General features: G+C 36.4%; 2 long non-coding RNA genes across 2 annotated transcripts; both read left to right on the top strand.

Moving 5' to 3' along the window:
* Positions 1-4,031: 4,031 nt before the first annotated feature.
* On the top strand, positions 4,032-7,831 carry LOC125268224. The gene is made up of 3 exons (XR_007184841.1): positions 4,032-4,189; positions 6,069-6,121; positions 6,206-7,831. It is a non-coding gene; the product is annotated as an uncharacterized LOC125268224 (long non-coding RNA).
* A 2,482-nt stretch (positions 7,832-10,313) lies between these two features.
* Positions 10,314-12,063, top strand: LOC125268222. The gene is made up of 3 exons (XR_007184840.1): positions 10,314-10,667; positions 10,749-10,778; positions 11,539-12,063. It is a non-coding gene; the product is annotated as an uncharacterized LOC125268222 (long non-coding RNA).
* The last annotated feature ends 8,453 nt before the right edge of the window (positions 12,064-20,516 follow it).

The raw sequence follows: 20,516 nt of genomic DNA, 5'->3' as shown, positions 1-20,516 counted from the left end.
TTATTTATTTTTTATTTTTTGTCTTTTTTTTTCAGTTACTTTTTCACAGAGTCAAGTTTTTTTCTTTTGATCTACTGGGAAGTGTCAGAGGGGACTGCTCAGGTGAGATTGAGCTGCTCAGTCAGCCAATAGGTGCGTGTATATGTGCGTTTGAAGTGTATGTGTCTTTGAAGTGTAGGAGTGTTAACTCCAACCAGAACAGTGATTGCACAAAGAGAGAATTGAATGTATGCCTTATCTGGACTCTTGCTAACCAAAGTGTTGACCTTCTGACCACATCTGCTCCACCACTCATGTTTTCAAACTGTAATCTGGAGGTCAAAAAAGTAGATGGGTACCTTTGCAGTCAGTGCTGAGTGTGTCTAATGGCCTCTTGACTGGGTAAATTGTGTGTGTGAGAGAGGAAGACAAAGAAAGAGATTGGAGAATGCAGTGTGAAAGAAATTAATTACATAATTGTTGTCTGATTATTCAGACCTCCAGAGCGTGTTTGTTTTTCTGCTCTTCATTTGTTTATTTCAGTCCCAAACAAAGGCACTGACAGTATTTTATTCTTCTGTAATAAAACTCGACAGAAAGGGTGGCTTGGAAAATGGAGTAGAGAAAAGAAAAAGAAACTTAATAATGACTTAACATCTCATAATAACGAGAAACTTTCTCGTAATAATGACTTAGTTTCTCACAATAATGAGAAACTTTCTCGTAATAATGACTTAGTATCTCATAATAATGAAATGCTTTCTTGTAATAAAGACTTAGTATCTCATAATAATGAAAAACTTTATCGTAATAATGACTTAGTAGTTCTCATAATAACGAGAAACTTTCTCTTAATAACTAAACGAGAAACGTACGCATGCGCAGAGCAGCGGAGCAGAAGGGCGTGGCACGCTAGCGACATCTGCTGGTCAAAGTCTCATAAATGCGAGAACAGCAAACATGGCACGTTCTGCATTCATGCACTTGTTTTCTTTAAATTCAGTGTAATATACAAAGTGCAGTCTATAGTATCATCAAATAACATCAGTTATAAATTATCAGTATATCTTCAATACTTTTCCACGCGCACGAACGCAAAGTGGTTTCCGTGGTAACGGTGGAAACTGCTGCATGAATGCGACGGCTTACAAAACTATCAGATTAACGAAGGAATATGACATTTATTCGTTAAGTTTAAGTGTAACGTCTTCATAAAATGTGTGGGTTTATGCGTTAACTTTAACACGTAACGTATTTTCGCGGATGAGTCTAGGCTATTTGATGTGCAGGTTTGCCTAGACATAGCGCTGGAAAGCTTTTCTAATATAAACCCGGTCCTAAAGCACTTGCCCAGTCATAAACCTTCATTACAGCGATATTCCTACAGGAAACATCTTTTAAGATATTTATGACTCATAGAATGTACGCAAAAGACAGATTTCCAGGTGAAGCGTTCTTTAACAGAGTTGGATATGTAGGTGTGTGCTCAGTGGTGTAGTCTAGTTTTTTGTAGTGAGTATACTGTGATTTTTCCCTCACAGCCTCACACCCGTCCCAGATCGACACCCCATAAGCACTGCCACACTCTCTAATGAATATAGTATTGAATTTAGAGCATTCTGAAAGACTTAAATCTGGGCAAAACAAGACTTTAACATCCAATGACATTTACAGCTGAAGAGACCTGATGATTTTCTACTGTTTAGTGTCAGTCACCATCTAACTCAGCCAGTTGAGATAGCCTTCGATGTTATATGAATATGATCCCTGGATCATAGGTTTTATCAGCTGGCAAGTTTAAAAGCACATTTAAGAGTGCAAATTGCAACTATTATTACAAAATGCTGGGTTAAAAACAACCCAAGTTGGATTGAAAATGGACAAACCCAGCAATTGGGTTGTTTTAACCCAACTATTGTGTAAAAATTGCTGTATTGCTTGCTTAAAATGAACCCCAAATAGGTTGGAAATTTACATTTATGAATATTAAATATAATAATTGAACAATAAACACTTAAATAGTTTATTAATAAATGATCACCTTTTGATTATTATTGTTGCCTCTATAATTGTGTCTGATTTTTAATTTCCAATCTATTTTGGGTTCATTTCAAGCCAGCCATATAGTAATTTTTAAACAATAGCTGAGTTAAATAAAACTACCCAGCAAGTTGGGCAAACATTTAACCCAACTGCTGGGTTAAAACAACCCAATCCATTTTCAACCCAACTTTGGTTGTTTTTAACCCAGCATTCTTTCCATTATTGTAACAATAATGGAAAGATGAGGCTTATCAGCATGTCACAATATAACCCCGTTTGGACTTTATTTTCTGTTTTTCTGTAGTTTTTCTGTGATTTCCTGCCAATCTGTCATTATATTTATGCATTTAAATCACTAACTTGAAATTCGATTCAATATCAGTTATTTTGGATATAGCTACATAACAAATTTGCTCAAGGAAAAAAAAAAAAAAAACTCAACTAATGCTGTAAATGGGAATCATTTGGTACTACATTAATATTGAAGGTTAAAATGAAGTGATTTGTATACAAATTTAAACTACACTTGAGGAAATTTTTTTGTAAAAATAAAGTAGGCCTACTAACTTTAAAATTATCCAATTCGTTTTTTGAAATATAAATGGTGGCTGTCAACTTGATGGATTTTATTCAAACATTCATTAGGCTATTGAAGAACATTAAAAATTATAATTAGGCCTAATATGTAATGTGCATATATTTAGCTGAATGCTCCTCTCTAGAGTTCACTTTTCTAGCTGATTAATGAGTTTATGGTCACTGAATATGTTTGTTCTGAGGTAAATGTGACGTTACGTGACATTGTTTACAAGCTGTTATAATGTCTTTCCGCGGTTAAAACACTGATTACGCGAATACACGAGACATGATATAGATTTAGTTAAGTTGTTCTGTATATTTTAACATAACGTTACCTTCGGAGGTTCATTCATGTTTATTTCGCGCTGTAACTGGTATTAAAGCAGAGAAGAGGATCAGTTCACGGGCGCTTCATGCTGCCGCTTCTCTTGAACTGAAGAGGTGCTACAGCGGTCACGACACATTGAAGAGCGCCAAAACGGTATTTGTGTTTTTTTATTTCGTAGTAAAATGGCCAGAATTTGAAATATGATACTATGTTTCATGTCAAAAGCAACAAACCACAAATCTTATTGTGATTTATTGGATGGTTACGTATCCTCGCGCTTTTTAAGTGGGTATACGGAAATCCTTGACCTTTCCTAGTGGGTATACGGCGTATACCTGCGTATCACGTAGACTACACCACTGTGTGTGCTGTCTTATCATTCCTCTATCTGTTTGAAATCCATGGATCACCACTCTGTGTTTCTGCTTGTTCATACACAAAAATACAAATGAATGTTACAAATGAATAAACGACTATATCCCGTCTCATATAGGCTACTGACAATTTATCAATAATGTCATTATTACGATTATTACAAGAAACCTTCTCATTATTTTGAGATGTTAAGTCATTATTGCGAGAATTTTTCTCATTATTATGAGATACTAAGTCATTATTACGAGAAAATAAGTCATAATTACGAGAAATTTTCTCATTATTCTGACATACTAAGTCATTATTATGAGAAACTTTCTCAATATAATGAGATACTAAGTCATAATTATGAGAAAGTCTCATTATTATGACTTACAGAATTATATTTTTTACTCAACTGTGGCGGAAACGGGCTTCCATACTTTAGTACCGCTCTATGGTAGAAAATGAAGTTGTGCTTCTGATTAAATGAGGCACTGGTTTTTCATGTTTGATACTGTAAAGCTGCTTGTTTTTAAAGGGGTCATATAATGCCACTTTTACAAGATGTAAAATAAGTCTCTGATATCCCCAGAGTGTGTATTTGAAGTTTTAGCTCAAAATACCCCACAGATAATTTTTTAGAGCATGTTAAATTTGTCACTTTTTGAGGGTGAGCAAAACCGCTCCGATTTCGTGTGTCCCTTTAAATGCAAATGAGCTGCTGCTTCGAAGAAGAGGGCGGAGTTTCAGGAGCTCATGTTAGCAGCACCGATTATCTCACGCAGACTCACTGAAAATGTAAGAAACTATTCAGCCTTTTATGTTCAAAACGGATTCGGACAATGATGGAGAGACTCAAGAAGAAGTGACAACATGTAGAATGCAACAGGACGTTTCTGAATGGTTAGTTGATGAATTTATGTAACTGATGTGAAGTTAACTATCTTAATGTCATTGATTAGCATGTTCTGTCATGATAATCTATAAATCGCTCATGTGGGAACTGTTGTAAGATGCCTACAGATAGAACAGGTAACGTTAGAGTTTAGTTTAATTACGGTTATAACTTGTCATGTTGGCATCTTGCTTTTATGACATGCTATTGCATTTGTGTTATATACTGTATTGCAATAGAGTGCCTCAGGGATGACGCATTTTTGTAGGCAAAATCCGGAAGCGAGTTAGCATTTTAGGACTTCCGGTTCCAACGCCGTCAAGTCTATGGGTTTTTTGAATGGGTTTTTGCTAAATCGCCTGAAATAAGGTCTGTGGTTAACAAAGCCTCTAAATACTTTCACGTTTTGATCTATGACATAAAACACACCAGTTATAACCCACTTGTGATTTTTTAAAAAAATTTTACTGTCTTAAAATCGGCGGTTGCTAACAAATTGCTAAAAGGGACTACTTCCTTTGGCGGGGACTTTAGACGTCATCATTAAAAATGGGACATTTGGACAGCATTTCTCATGAAAAATTTGGATAAGTATTAATAACAGCGCAGATCATAATCAGCGAGCATGTTTTTAAATAAAGTTGTTTTCTAAATAAAGTTTGAGGAAGCTTGGTGGTGACGACGTTGATCCGCGACCATGGTGTGCTGTAGTCCGTTTATAGCCTACTGTTAGCCTTTTATATCTGACGACTTTATTTAGGCTTCAGAATTTATAAATGTTGTGTTAACTTGTAAAGATTATCTTGATAGACAAAACGTATAAGTGTCATAACCCTTTGTTAAACACAGAGCTTATTTTCTGCGATTTTCCAAAAGTCTATGGGAAAAATGCATAGGCTTTCAACCGAGGGAACCCGTGCGCCGCTAACTTCTGGGTTGGCCTACAAAAACGCATCATCCCCGGGGCACTCTATCACATGGCCTCACCCCTTTGTTGCGTGTTCTCGGGGGCAGGGTTCATGTAAACTTTAGGGTTAGTGATGCCACCAACCCAGGAAGAAGCTTGTTGTAGTCCCTACCAGTCGTTTGTTGTAGTCCTTAAACAGAGAATTCTTTAAAAGAAAATATCTCCCTTTGCATTGAACTTGAGCATCCTAAATTTGCAGATGTTGTTTGTGCTCTAACAGCAACATTACACACAAACTAAAGTTAAAAAAGTGAAATCATAATCAACCACCACTTTAAGCAATCTACTGAAGTAAATGCCATATAACGTGACTTTACTGTAGTGCTAATTTGGAGTGCTACTGGAGCTCATGTTATGATCAGATGCTTTTCTTATGCTTTCAAAAAAAAAAAAAATGCTTTCTGTTTTCTCATTGTTGTAGCAGTGAGGGTGGCGTCAGATGTTCGATAACACTAACAGTATATCGCTGCTCATGTATTTCGAACTTCATTTTACCCCTAAACCCCTGAACCCCTTCGCCATGAGTATATCGGGGCCTTAACCCTCTGGGGTTGACGAACGCGTTCACATTTTTTCTAAATAACAGTGGAAAGAACTTAAAAGTACTCCATTGTTTTTGGTCATACAGATAAAAACTTGCATCTACAGTACAAGCAGCATTTGAAAAACTAACTGAAGTAAAATAATAATTAACAAAAATAAATATTTTATTTATTTGCATCCAGCAAAATCACATAGATGAATAATCTGACCTGTGGGGAAGACATCCCACTTGCAGATGGTGTGTGATAAAACAAATAAAATTGCAATGACTATTCAGTAACATTAAGCTGACTGCTTTGGGCCCCTGGCTGACTGCGGCCCTGGAGCATGTAACCTGTCCTGCCCTGCTTGAATTCATTGTCACTCATTGTCCACAGAAGCTGCAGAGCTGTTCACAGGGATGCAAAAATGAAAAGTTGTTTGTGTCAGGGTAATGTAATTTGCTTTCTCTGGGTTTTTAAGATGAAGCAAGTTAATCTTTACCTGAATGCAGATGTTTTTTTTTCCCCAGCAGTGATAAATGTACAACTTGTATCAGCTTGGTTGAATAGGCTATCCTGTCTTGGAGAAGAGGAAAGAAAGAACAGTATCAAGCACTCATACATGCCCCACTTGAACTTTTGCTCTTCATCACCACGCAATCAGTAAGCACTTAAACCCATGTAAATAGCAAAATTTGTTGGCTGTTATTAAATAAATTGCTCACTGCAGTATCCTAGATATCACAGCTCTAATGCTGTCTGCATGAAAGCACAACACAAGCCTTCTGTAGCAGGTACAACACAGTGCTACAGATGCAAGATGTGTGAAACAGGCCAAACTGGACACTACTGGTACATATAAAACCAGTGTTCATCTCTGAGATCACTAACAATCCTATTATAACATTTTGTTTATCCAAATACACTGTTCAACTAAGAGATTCCCTGTATGGATCAGACTAAATAAGCAATCCTATGTTTACAAGTCATGAGCTTTAACAAATAGTTAAAGTCCAAATCTGTCTCTTTGATCCCACCTCTAAACCTGCTGTATGTATTCAGTGAAGTGCAATGCCATCCTTTAAGCAGTACATACACACTGTCTGTATTTCTTACAGGATGGCAGTTTGCCAGATGCCTTTGTTTTGTAGATTAGTAACCTGTGAAATTCTAGACAGACCAGCATACTTGATGTCATACAGAGAACACTGAGTGCTTTTGTTCATTATGAATGCAGTGTTTTTAGGAATTCATGACTGCTGAATTTTTCAATAGTTCTCAACGGGTGGGTCGCAACCCAAAAAATGGGACACAAGAAAAAAACACAAATATGCAAATGCAAATGATAATATTCCAATTATTTCTAACCAAGGAATCATGCATAGGAAGGCAAAATAAATAACGGAAAAAAATAAGATTCAAATGAAATATGTGTAGTTAAATAAAATATGTGTTTTGAGCAGTTCGTTTTTGGTAGCCAAGAGCATGAATCCATCAAAACAATTTAGAAATGAAAGTTCGGCTTTTCAGTTATGTCATGTTAATTGTTTGGTATGTTGTAAGTTTTGGCTCCTTTGTTGAGCCACTTGATGTTCAGTGTAAAACCTGTCTTGAAGCAAAAACAGTTGAGAAATACTTATCTAGAACACTGAACAGTCAGAAATCTGCTAGCCATAGACCATCCAACTTCACTTACGCTTGAAAAATACATATTTGAATGAGTTAAACATTTATATAGCAAATTAATGTTTGAAATAGACACAAACAGCCTCCTCTGCCATATCTCATACTTTATTGATAATTCATTATTAATGATTATCTCTGTATTTCTATCGCATGATCAATTTTTAATGGCTGTTTTGTCAGATTAATCCTTGATGAATCATTCGTCATTGTTAAAGCATATGTTTGCATCAGTGTTTGATGAAAGATTAATGCGCTTTTGTCCATCAGTAACCACTGAATAAATATTTTAGTGGTTGTAAGCTCAAATCAAAATTTTGGATGAATAATAATGATTGATGATTGTCTGTTACACACTTTTTTCCTATACAAAGACTTGTTTGGGATTTATTTTTTCATAAATAAACTAGCTTCTCTATCAGATGGGATGTGTAATATCCACTAGGAATGCATATATAAATAATATTTAAGTCTGATCAGGGTGTTTTTTTGTTTGTTTGTTTGTTTGTTTGTTTTTTTTAAACAAAGTGTTCTATGAAAACCTTTAAGACAAACAGTTTTGCACAATACAATATCAGTCATGCACAGCTTGTCCAATCAGACAGGCTTTCAACCTCTCTGCACGAAAAACAGGTTTTCCCTTCAAAAAGAATATGGTGTAATATTTATACTGCTCCAGGCATTGGTTGGGTTTAAAATGACCTGCAGAAATCTAGTGAGAGGTGAAATGATACAAGCACAACTGCGCAACCATAACAAATAAATTTAAGAATAGATCAATCTGATTCAGTGACACCATAATAACATACACAAAGGTTATGTGAGACATAATTTACCATTCATCACCTAAACGCATAGTTATAAAGAAGAAAAAGAGGATAATCTTATTATTCTTGCTGGAATGAGATTATTGGCTCCACAGATGAAGTTTATCCGTGCTCCCTTCGATTGAGGGCTCTGTCACTTTAAGAGACAGACAGTCTCCCTCCGGCAGTTTGCTAGGGGACGGATTCTGCTGTAGGCAAAATGAATTAAAGAAAAAATAAAATCAGAAAGCCACCAAGCACGGGTATAATCCACTACCTCGACAGACCTGAATTGGTTTCATTCAGTAACCGAGCAAGTGGAGAAAATGGTATATTGTAAAAGAGTCGTTTTAATCAATTTTGACACCTATGTTTCTTTACAACCTCCTGAAATTCATTCATGGTAAATACAACAACAACAAAAAAATGAAGGGGAGTGGAAACAGGACGATGAAACCTATTCGGAAGCTGGGTTAAAAGAAAAGAAAAAGAAAACATAACATCAACCAAACTCCTCAGTGTACATTTTGTATTGAAATGTACTTGAAATTAGACCGTTTGTCTTCTACTTGACAGTCAGTAAGTCACAGATCATTTGAGGTGCGAAGGGGTATCAACATCTGAAATGAAGAGAGGGACATGAGCCAAATCAACAGCATTCAGATGGCATCTGTAAAGTTACATTTACAGTATTTAACTATAGGAGCTGAGTAACTTATTTTACTGTGAATGAAAAATGGGCTGTTTTCCTCTGCAGAAAACCTCATGAAATTAGTTTCAACTGAAGAGATTTTTATTAAATTGGTGGCTGCATGGTATATAAATATTTGTTGGAGTGGGTTATTTATTTAAAATCCCTGTTGCCGGAAGCCTCTGGGGATTTGCAACGGTGTAAACATTTATAAAGGTCTTATTTATACACTGTCCAGTTCAAAACTTTGTCATTTTCTTACTACATATTTTTTGGAAAAAAATGGAACCCCCCCCTGCAAACATTAAATCAAGTACATGCAGCATTTCACTTTTGCTTATTTCTTCCACAAAACATTAAAGGGTGAAGGCAATGAATGGGGACTGGGACTAAGCTTATCACAAAAGTGATCATTTTGTTGTATTGCAAATTCTCTGAAGTCATGTGATAGCTTTGTGTGAGAAACAGATTAAAATTTAAAGGTGCCCTAGAACTTCTTTTTAAAAGATGTAATATAAGTCTAAGGTGTCCCCTGAATGTGTCTGTGAAGTTTCAGCTCAAAATACCCCATAGATTTTTTTAATTCATTTTTTTAACTATTTTGGGGCATCATTAACTATGCACCGATATATAGGTTGCGGCCCCTTTAAATCTCCCGCTCCCCCCTCCCCAGGAGCTTGCGCTTGCCTTGAACAGCATAAACACAGTTTACACAGCTAATATAACCCTCAAAATGGATCTTTACAAGATGTTCGTCATGCATGCTGCTTGCATACATCGGATCATGTAAGTATAGTATTTATTTGGATGTATTACATTTGATTCTGAATGAGTTTGATGGTGCTCCGTGGCTAAAGCTAACATTACACACTGTTGGAGAGATTTATAAAGAATGAAGTTGTGTTTATGAATTATACAGACTGCAAGTGTTTAAAAATGAAAATAGCGACGGCTCTTGTCTCCGTGAATACAGTAATAAACGATGGTAACTTTAACCACATTTAACAGTACATTAGCAACATGCTAACGAAACATTTAGAAAGACAATTCACAATATCACTAAAAATATCATGTTATCATGGATCATGTCAGTTATTATCGCTCCATCTGCCATTTTTCGCTATTGTTCTTGCTTGCTTACCTAGTCTGTTGATTCAGCTGTGCACATCCAGATGTTCTGCCCTTGTCTAATGGCTTGATCATGGGCTGGCATATGCAAATATTGGGGGCGTACACCCCGACTGTTACGTAACAGTCGGTGTTGTGTTGAGATTCGCCTGTTCTTCAGAGGTCTTTTAAACAAATGAGATTTATATAAGAAGGAGGAAACAATGGAGTTTGAGACTCACTGTATGTCTTTTCCATGTACTGAACTCTTGTTATTTAACTATGCCAATATAAATTCAATATTGAATTCTAGGGCACCTTTAAGTGATTACTGAATGAAAGTCTTGACAGCCACCCTCGTTCTCCTCGGCATATTCATGAGAGAAGTAGCAGTGTCTGATTAATGAATAAATCTTTTTTTTTTTTTTTCAGTCAGACCTTTTCAATAAATTGGTTGATTCGGTTCACAAAAAGGTCTGAATGATTGATTCAGAAATCTGAAAGTTTAACTCACTTGTCGCAGTAGTTAACAGCTCACCGAAGGGAAGATTATGAGGTCATATGGAGCACTTTTTATATTTTTTGAGCTTTTGTATCCTATTTTGAAGTTTGGAAGCCTCAGTCTCTATTCAAGTTGAAGCACAGCATTCAGACTTGCTCATTTTGTGTCCTACAGAAGAAAAAATGCTGTACAATTTTTGGAAGAAGGTGAGTAAAATAATGACAGAATAGTATTTTTGGGTGAATTTATTATTATTATTATTAATTTGGCTCTATATTCTGTTTTAGGACTACATAATATTTTGGAGACCTGTGAAGGTATGATATGAATATGATCCACTTACATGAAAGATCGGGATATTTGAGTCTCTACCTCTTAAATGTTTGTTCTATCCTTAGGAGCTCTTTCTTTACCATAGTTTACAAAAGCTATTCTTTACTTATAATTGGTTTCCACTCTCTTTATTTTCTTTTCTTTCTGTGCTCAGTGAGCTTCTGTTTAATCACAGTTTCCCTGCACTTGCCAAAGGCAGATTACAAAGCCTGTGGCAAAAGCCCCTACAGACTAAACTTTTGCCTATTTATGTTTCAATTTTTCTTTAACATGTAGTCCTTTTCCTTCCAAAGCACCTAAAAACAAATAATCATTCACTGTTTTTATATGAAAGATGTTTTTTTTTTTTAAAAAAGAGCTGCAGGCTGCTTTGATGGCTTCATACAATGAGGTCTGTAATACCTGGAGAGAGCCATCCATTAGCATTTAAAGTTAAAATAAGTGGCTTAAAATTGAAACTCAAAGTTTTTAAGATCCATCAATAATGTTTTTATATCAGGTTGGTCAGGTATGGATTGTAGATTTGCTTACTAGTTTTATCCGATTATAGGTTTTTGGATAATCAATGGTAGTAACCAGTAACCAGGTTCCTCTTGGGCACACTTGGCTCATGTTTCAGAACTGGTCAATAAACGCTCTGCTGCATTTGAGTCTATAGTCCAATAATTGCAAGTTATACTTTTCATTGTGGGTCGTACGAAATGCTGATTCAGTGCTGATGGTTTTATTTTGTTTGCTTCTAAGGTGCTGTACTCTTTCTTTATGGAGATTTATGTGCATTTTAGACGTTTAACCCCATCCATCCAGAGATGCTGCAGTGTGAACAACAATAAACACAGGCTCTTTGTGCAAGCTGTGCTTCTCATGTTGGTTACAAGTTCATCAATAAGTTCAAAATTTCAGCATAAATTATGTAAATTATGAATCTGCCCCATAGGTAAAAAAATTAAATACTCATAGATATAGAATACAAATAAAACTACTGGGTCTTAAAATTGTGGAGAACACGATCTTATTGATTTTATTTTATTTGATGTAATTTTAATTTTAATCTACAGTATAGTGCATATGATTGACTACTTTTATGATGCTTTATTTTTAATTTAGGATTAAATTACTGTGATTAGTCTTTTTTTCTTGATCAGTGGTTAGGGGTAGGCTTTGGGTATAAAAATTATGCACATGAAATTATAATATAATTATACTACTATATTTACAGTGGCATGAAAAAGTATGTGAACCCCTTGCAGAATCTGTGAAAATGAGAATTATTTTAATAAAATAAGAGAGATAATAAAAAAATGCATGCCAGTTTTGTTTAGTACTGTCCTGAGTAAGATATTTTACATAAAAGATGTTTGCATTTAGTTCACAAGACAAAACAATAGCTGAATTTATTAAAATAACCCCATTCATAAGTATGTGAACCATTGATTCTCAATACTGTGTGTGGTTACCTGATGATCTACGACTGTTTTTTTGTTTTGTGATGGTTGTTCATGAGTCTCTTGTTTGTCCTGAGCAGTTAAACTGAGCTCTGTTCTTCAGAAAAATCCTCCAGGTCCTGCAGATTCATCAGTTTTCAAGCATTTTTGCATATTTGAACCCTTTCCAACAGTGGATAAAAATATAATTGTAAACATACTGCAGTTGAATCCACTTCTGTGTTTTGTATCATTTAACCACATTATGAGATCAAAATATTGAGGCTTTGGCAGGCTTACAGAGATGTTTTCGAAACGACTTGCTTTAAATGACTGTTGCAGGCAACTTGAAAAAAGAAATGGCTGTATAGTGGTCAGTAGATGAAGTGCAGACTCGTTGGTAGACGAGGAGTGGATCCACGGCAGAAGAGGTGGCGCACCTATGACGATCAGTCTATCCCACCCACTTTGAAGCGGTACTAACTGCAATGGAAAAGCAAACCGAAAGTAAAGCCAGCCAAGTCTTGCCGTACCGTGCCGAGTCAAGCCGAGTACTACCATGCAGTGGAAAAGCATCATATGGTAAGTCTATTATAAGTATTTATATTTTAGACCTGACAGGATGTTTTTCGCAGGAATTTCGTACACTTGTCACTTGCCCTTGTATTTCTCGTCATATCCCTAAACAGAGAAAAGTTGCTCTGGCTATTTAGATGCATGGATGGTTGTTATAGAGCAGTGGACCCCTAGTGGTCCTTATACCATAATGCCAGGGGGTCCTTATAAAATATCTGAATATGAATTTTTGTATATTTTGACATTTAATGACATGTTCCCATAAAAGAAGAAGATAATTTATGTATAATATAACTGATGATATGACTAAATATAGGACAAATCAACCAACGTAGTAGTAAATTTAAACTTTATTGCATTTGGTCGTCACAAAGTCATTAATGATACCAATGAGCCAATTTTATTCTGGGGTCCTTGAGGATGATTCCAAATACGGGGGTCCATTCCTCAAAAAAGGTTGAGAATCACTGTTATAGAGCTCTCTAAATCACGAACCACCAGAGAATCACCCGTTTAAAAAAAAAGGTAGAACAGAGGAGAATCTGCTAGCAAAAAGAGAACACGACAGAGCTCATAATAAAACGGGAATCAACTGAGAAATTTGAAATGTTGTAAAAGTGATGCGTTTTTATTACTCAGTGGGTAAGGTATTTTATTGAACAAAAAAATGATGTAGTTCTGTAACGTAGTTTATTGTAGAGCATTATCTATTTTGAAGGGTCATTTCATTATGGGTTGTTGTAGCACTGTACTGGAGTTTATTTTCAAGGAACCATGTCTATTAATGGGTATAGCTACCCAACTTCTTCAGCTAGTCAGCTTGAGATCCTTTTCATCCAGTGAATTTTTTGTGAACAGTAGGATAATCTCTCTTTTTTTAGTTATGAGAAAGAATATTCATCCGCACAGCCATGCTGAGCCAAAGCACAACCAAAACAATGTTCTTCTACAAATGCCTGCAGTTTTGTTTTTTAAACCTAGAGGGCCAAGAATTATAGTGTACCTTTTAAATACTGCTATTAAAGGTGCAATATGTTTCTGTCCGCTAGAGGTCGCTAGGGGCCTATTCAAAACAAAGGCGTAGCTTGAGGATGCCAAGTTTGAGCATGGAATCTTGGGATATGTGGTCTTCACCTCACAGCCAGTGGAAAATAATCAGGATAGGATTTGGGAAGAAATCATGTTCATGGATGCGATTATTAGAATATCATGTTAAATGCTGGATGGCTTGTGTTGATAAATGACATGCAATTATTTTTAAAACGTATTGTATGATGGAGAAAATGCTGTATTACTGTTACTAAAAATAAAGCTGCATCTGATTATGCTATGTTAGCTACTTCACATAATAGTGTTTCTCTGAGGCATGGTACAAGAAAATTAGATTTAAGCAATAAGACTTAACGTGTTGAGCTATATAACAATAATTATTTTTCTGTCTATAAATGTATCAAAACAGTTGAACAAAATATATAACACTGGCCTAGTGGTTTTTGGATATTTTACTGCAAAAATCTTACATATTACACCTTTAATTTGACATTTAAATTACATTTTTATTTGTTTGTTTATTATTATTATTAATTAATTCATTCATTATTTGTTACATTTTAAAACTATTTCCTATTATTAATATTTTGCTGTGTTTAGAAGTGAAATTTGATTAGCTCTAAAATGTGATGAGTGAGCAAAGAGCGGAAATTAATTCATTTTTTTTGGTTCATGACCGTCACAATCCTCTTTTTGATGAATTGCCAGTGTTTGGCTGAGTGAGTTTGGCTCTATTAAAGATATACAGTAGATTTCCTCCTCCTCACAGAGGCTGTGATAAATGCATATGTTTTACCATTTCAAAGGCTCCTAGTCTGTAGAATTTATAGCTTCTCTTGACCTGAAGAAGTGGATGCAGCTTAAGGGCATATTCAGGGGAAATCTTCAAACAGCATGTGCCTTCAGTGAACTGAGAAAGCCAGACAAACACCATCACCCAGGAAATACAACTGCTATGTTTCTCCATAAGAATAAGACCTCCATCATTTTTATAAAGAGCTAAACCACAAAGCCAACAGAAGCTAAGCCAACAAAGTGAACAGAAGTAACAGAGATAGAGACAATGATATCCTCCAAACACACAGTTCTCTTCTGAGCCCTCTATAATCGAACGATTGGCCCCCAATTAGCAGCTTCAGCTGGAGGATTCAAAGCGAGAGATCAAACAGGCAGGGCATTCTGAAGTGCGACAGTAATGGGTCCCAGCCGCTGAAAAAGTCTGTGTCCCTGAGCGCTTCTGAAGAGATCAATAAGAGTTTATATAAGACTTTACACACATCCAGGGTGTGTGATAATGACAAGCTACTGAAACTATTTTATATCACTGCTGTAAAGCTTTGCTCTGTACAAGTGTGCAGTCAATACACATCACAGGAATATCCCCTCACTTAGTGGTGGATTGAGGTTCCTTTGTGTGTGTTACTATTTACAGTTTTTCTCAGTCGCTTTGGTGCATTTCTCACATCACTATTTACATTTGCACAACAGTTAGTTCAACCTCCACAACATTTAGCCATTTGTGCACATCATAGTAGCAGTTTCTCATTCCTTCGAACAAATTGCAAATGCTTTTGGACATGCATCAATTGCTTTCATACAACTCTCTGCTGTTTTATAACATTATCATTTGCTTATGTCATGTCCGTCAAAATTAACTATACTTGTGAATGCTGAATAGTCATTCCATATAAAACTAATAGTCCTCATTTCATTGCTTGAGTCATTACATACAAAAATGTTGAACTAGTTGTCAAAATCTGTCAAGCAAATTTTACACATTTTTTAAAATCTTTTTTTCCTGTAAACGTCTCCTTAATTGAACAATTTGTCTCAAGTGAATCTCAACTTTCACTGATGAGAAGGGGTGTGTGAAGCATTAGTTGCAACCAATGATAAGCCACTTCTCTACAATCACTGTCAGAGCTGAATCCCATAAACCCCCACTTTACAAGCATATACGAACCAAGCAGGTGTGCCATTTCTACAATACTGTGACACAGAAATGGAAGGTCAGCCTTGTGGAAGAGGGGTAAGAAGGGGAAGGGGACAAAACATGGGAAGAGGAAGAGGAAGAGGAAGAGGAAGAAGAGGCCAAGTACATAGGCAGATCCCTGATGAAATCAGGGCTACAATTGTGGATCATGTTGTCAATCACGGCCTCACAATGGCTGAGGCTGGTCGAAGGGTGCAGCCAAATGTTGGGAGAACCAATGTAAATTCAATTATTCAAACATTTCGTCGGGAGAACAGGTGTGTATAAATGGACAGTAATTCAGCACTAAACAATCTGCACTGCACTACTGTCATTGTGTCATACATGAAGCTTGCAGTGGGACAAGAACTTGTCACTGTACAGTTTACATTTAGACGTACAGCTTTACTGCATCACACATTTTGTGTATTGTAGTGTACAGTAGTGTTACAGTAAAGATTTGCCATATGTACTGCAATATTGTTTACAGTTGTGCACAGCTCTACCCAAAGGGAGTTTATGTTTGTTGCAAATAAGGGTGTAATTTTTCTTTTGCACAATGCTGTGAACAAATTAGAATTGCAAAGAGCATATGCAGTAAAAATGTGAAACATACATATTCAATACAGTAATGTGTAACTAGTGCTGTCTTAAGCATTTTCAGGTAGTGTCACCAAGATCTGACTTTTTTGCATTGAAAACATTGACAGAGTAAACTGTCATAATGAAAACATGACAAAGCCATTTGACTATCTTGTTCATAAACAATGGTGTCAGGACTTTTCATCTTGATGACACTGACACTTTCATTGACACAAATACTTGCTTTTGAGGAATGACCTATCCATTTTGAGCAAGTGACACGCTTTTGCAGGTTATCAACTAGGTTTTGCAGTTTGTACTAATTGTTTTGAGAACTGCATTAACTGTTGTGCCAATGTAAATAGTGATGTGAGAAATGCACCAAAGCGACTGAGAAAAACTGTAATGTGATGTCAGGAAAAATTGCTGAAAGCAGCAATGTTGGAAAACATTCACTACGTTTGGAAGTAAAGTGTATTAATTTCTGTTCATACAGTCGAAATAGTCATTTCATACTTTTCATAGTTATACTGTCTCTACATATCTCAGCATACCTTGCATACCATGCTGGTGACCAAACAAGAACAAGCCCATAATAAATAAATCCAAACCAAACCCAACCAACCGCAGCCAACCAACCAACTAACTCTATCTATCTATCTATCTATCTATCTATCTATCTATCTATCTATCTATCTATCTATCTATCTATCTATCTATCTATCTATCTATCTATCTATCTATCTATCTATCTATCTATCTATCTATCTATCTATCTATCTATCTATCTATCTATCTATCTATCTATCTATCTATCTATCCTCATAAACTCTATCTATCTATCTATCTATCTATCTATCTATCTATCTATCTATCTATCTATCTATCTATCTATCTATCTATCTATCTATCTATCTATCTATCTATCTATCTATCTATCTATCTATCTATCTATCTATCTATCTATCTATCTATCTATCTATCTATCTATCTATCTATCTATCTATCTATCTATCTATCTATCTATCTATCTATCTATCACCCCACTGAAAAATCTCTCTTTCTGTCCCTTTCAGATACATATTTTTTATTTTGCTGATGCAGAGAACTTGGGGAATTCAACAGCTAGCCTCAGAATATGACATGTAGTGCGTCCAGCTCTTTCCACATATCTGAAATATCTTTCTCTCAGAGGGTGTTCGTGGCAGAGTTATATGAGCCAGCGAGAGACAGACAGCACAGCTGCTCTCAGGCTCCCTGTGAAGTGATTCAGCCTTCTGATAAACACCAGAAATAACCAACCGCTGAGCACCTCTCCTCTCTGATCATTTAACACACCCCAAACCTGTGACAGACTGTGAACTCTCCGGTGAGACTGAGCCCTGTCGCGCATTTATGTGTCAGAGTCCCTGATCCCATGCGCTGTGATGGAGAAACATCCACTTCCTCCAGCCCTCAGGACCTAGAAAAGCTCAGGTGTTAACTGAACCCCCATGACAGAATTTCCTTTTGGGCATGGCTGAGCGTAAGCAGACAGCTGCAGAGACGTTTCTCGTATACCCCACACTAAGACATGACTAATCGATATTTCACTCTGCATGCGGCTGTTCCTGCCTCCTCTAATGGGTGTTTATAGGTGATGGGACCCATCGCTAAATCCAGATGGCCTCCGGAGCAGACTGACTGACAGTACACAGCCTGCACAGTAAATGTGACCCTAATGGTGTGGCTTTATGCTGCTGTGGTGGTCATATTTAAAAATGAGAGCTGGAACTGACAGAAAAAAGGAAAAACTGTCATGGCTCAGTCTCATTATAAAGAAAATCTCACTGCAAGTGAAATTATAGCAGGTTAAATTACAGTAGATGAACTCTTCTCTATCAGTTTATCAGATCTTTGTCCTTGCTGATATTTTTTCTTTATAGATTTCTGTCATTTAGAAACTGTATGTCTGGGTTATAGGAAGTCAACAGCCTTTTGAATTTAATCACTCCTTATGTATTTGAACATGTCAATTGTCCTTCTAGATTTTAGTTCCAAACACTTTTCTTTGCATGGAAGAACTTGGACAGCCTAGAGTACTTAAAAGATATATACACTATACTACTGCATTTTTGTGTACCTTTCTCATAGTTCCTGCCCTCTTTAGAGAGGGCTTCAGTGATTTGTTTTTGGCACAAAATATGCAGAAATTTTAAACTTGAGGGTTTTTTTCCACAGAGAGAAACTGAATGGCCTTACTGGAATCTTTCAGTATAGTTCAGTCCATCCTGCATAATTTTAGAGACTATACACTCTATATACAAAACAATGCTGTGTTAAAAACAACCCAAGTTGGGTTGAAAATGGACAAACCCAGCGGTTGGGTTAAATGTTTGCCCAATGTGCTGGGCAGTTTTATTTAACCCAACTATTGTTTAAAAATTACTATATGGCTGGCTTAAAATGAATCCAAAATAGGTTGGAAATTAAAAATCAGACACATAATTACTAGAGTCAACAATAATACTCAAAATGTGAACATTTATTAATAAGCAAATAAATAAATGTTTATTGTTTAATTATCATTCATTAAACTTAATAAATGTTAATTACCAACATACTTTGGGTTCATTTAAAGCAAGCAACACAGTAATTTTTAAACAATAGTTCAGATACAGTTTTTTTTCAATTGCTAACAAGCGTTTACTAATACTTAAAGTACTTTTTCTAAACTCTTAAAACAGCAACACACATACAGTACATCACACAATTTTCTGCCCAAAACCATATTTTGTTACAGTTTTTCTTAATTGTTTACACACATTTTCTGAAAGCATGCCTCATACTCTCAAAACACACACACAATGGTCAAAACCCCTCAATTCTCATGCAAAATGAAACTTTACATTCAAAACAATGTTCTTTCTTCTCAAAATGGTATTTTGTTTTCAAATGACACACACAAACCATCATATAAATAGACATTTATAAGAACCAGTTAAACACTGATGTGCTCTATGTAAAACACTATGATGAATGGAAAACACTTCTCCATTCATCATAATGACTCTGGTCTTTATTTGGTCTTTATACAGTGTACATCCCAACCAACGCAAAGTTGCACATACAGTGGTCTACATACAAAACAACAGAAGAATTTACTGTATACAGTTACAGTAAAAAAAAAAAAAAAAACTATGCTGCATCCTCTCTTCTGTTTCGGTCTGGCCACAGCACCTCATCCACATCACAAGCAATGTTTTCCCTGGCCAAGCAGCGGAGGACATATCGCCTAGCATGGCGAGTCCAGCCATGAAAAGCATCAACTGCTATATCTCCACATGCGTCTTCCATAGCTTGGAGAAGGGGTATACGCGTTTGTGGATTTTGGTCATACACTTTCCATCTCCAGGCAGAAAAAAATTCCTCAATAGGATTGAGGAATGGGGAATATGGAGGGAGATAAACAACTAAAAAGCGTGGGTGGGCAGTGAAGCAGTTACGAACCAGAGCAGCCCGGTGGAAACTTACGTTGTCCCAAATGACAACGTACCTGAGCTGCTCTGGGCCGTCTATCTGATCTGGGGAAATGAGTGTGTTGTGTAGAGTGTCCAGGAATGTGATCAGTTGGGCAGTGTTGTAGGGGCCAAGGGTAGCATGGTGATGGATGACGCCGTGGTGGGTAATCGCTGCACACATTGTGATGTTCCCTCCGCGCTGGCCAGGGACTTCAACAATGGCACGCTGGCTGATGATATTCCTTCCCCTCTTTCGTCTTTTTGTGAGGTTGAATCCAACCTCATCAATGAAGATGAACTGGTGCTCCACTGCAGCCACCTCTAGCTCAAGGACTCTCTGAAACACACATCAGAAATAGACATGGAGTGGTCACTATTGTGAAGCACAATCATTATGATTACAATACTGAAATATGTATAATTTACACAGTGTTGATCAATTGTGGGATTGTATAGGACTCACTTGCACATAGGTATATCGCAATTCTTTGACTCTTTCTGAATTGCGTTCAAATGGCACCCTGTAGACCTGCTTCATCCTCAGATTATTTCTGCGCAAGACACGGTCCAGTGTTGATAAGCTTACCCTATCAATATTTGGAAATATCTCATTGTTTT

The sequence above is a fragment of the Megalobrama amblycephala genome, linkage group LG5, assembly GCF_018812025.1.
Source record: "Megalobrama amblycephala isolate DHTTF-2021 linkage group LG5, ASM1881202v1, whole genome shotgun sequence".
In the NCBI taxonomy this organism is placed as follows: domain Eukaryota; kingdom Metazoa; phylum Chordata; class Actinopteri; order Cypriniformes; family Xenocyprididae; genus Megalobrama; species Megalobrama amblycephala.
The sequence above is the reverse complement of the archived record's forward strand: the minus strand, read 5'-3'. Positions and strand labels throughout refer to the sequence as shown.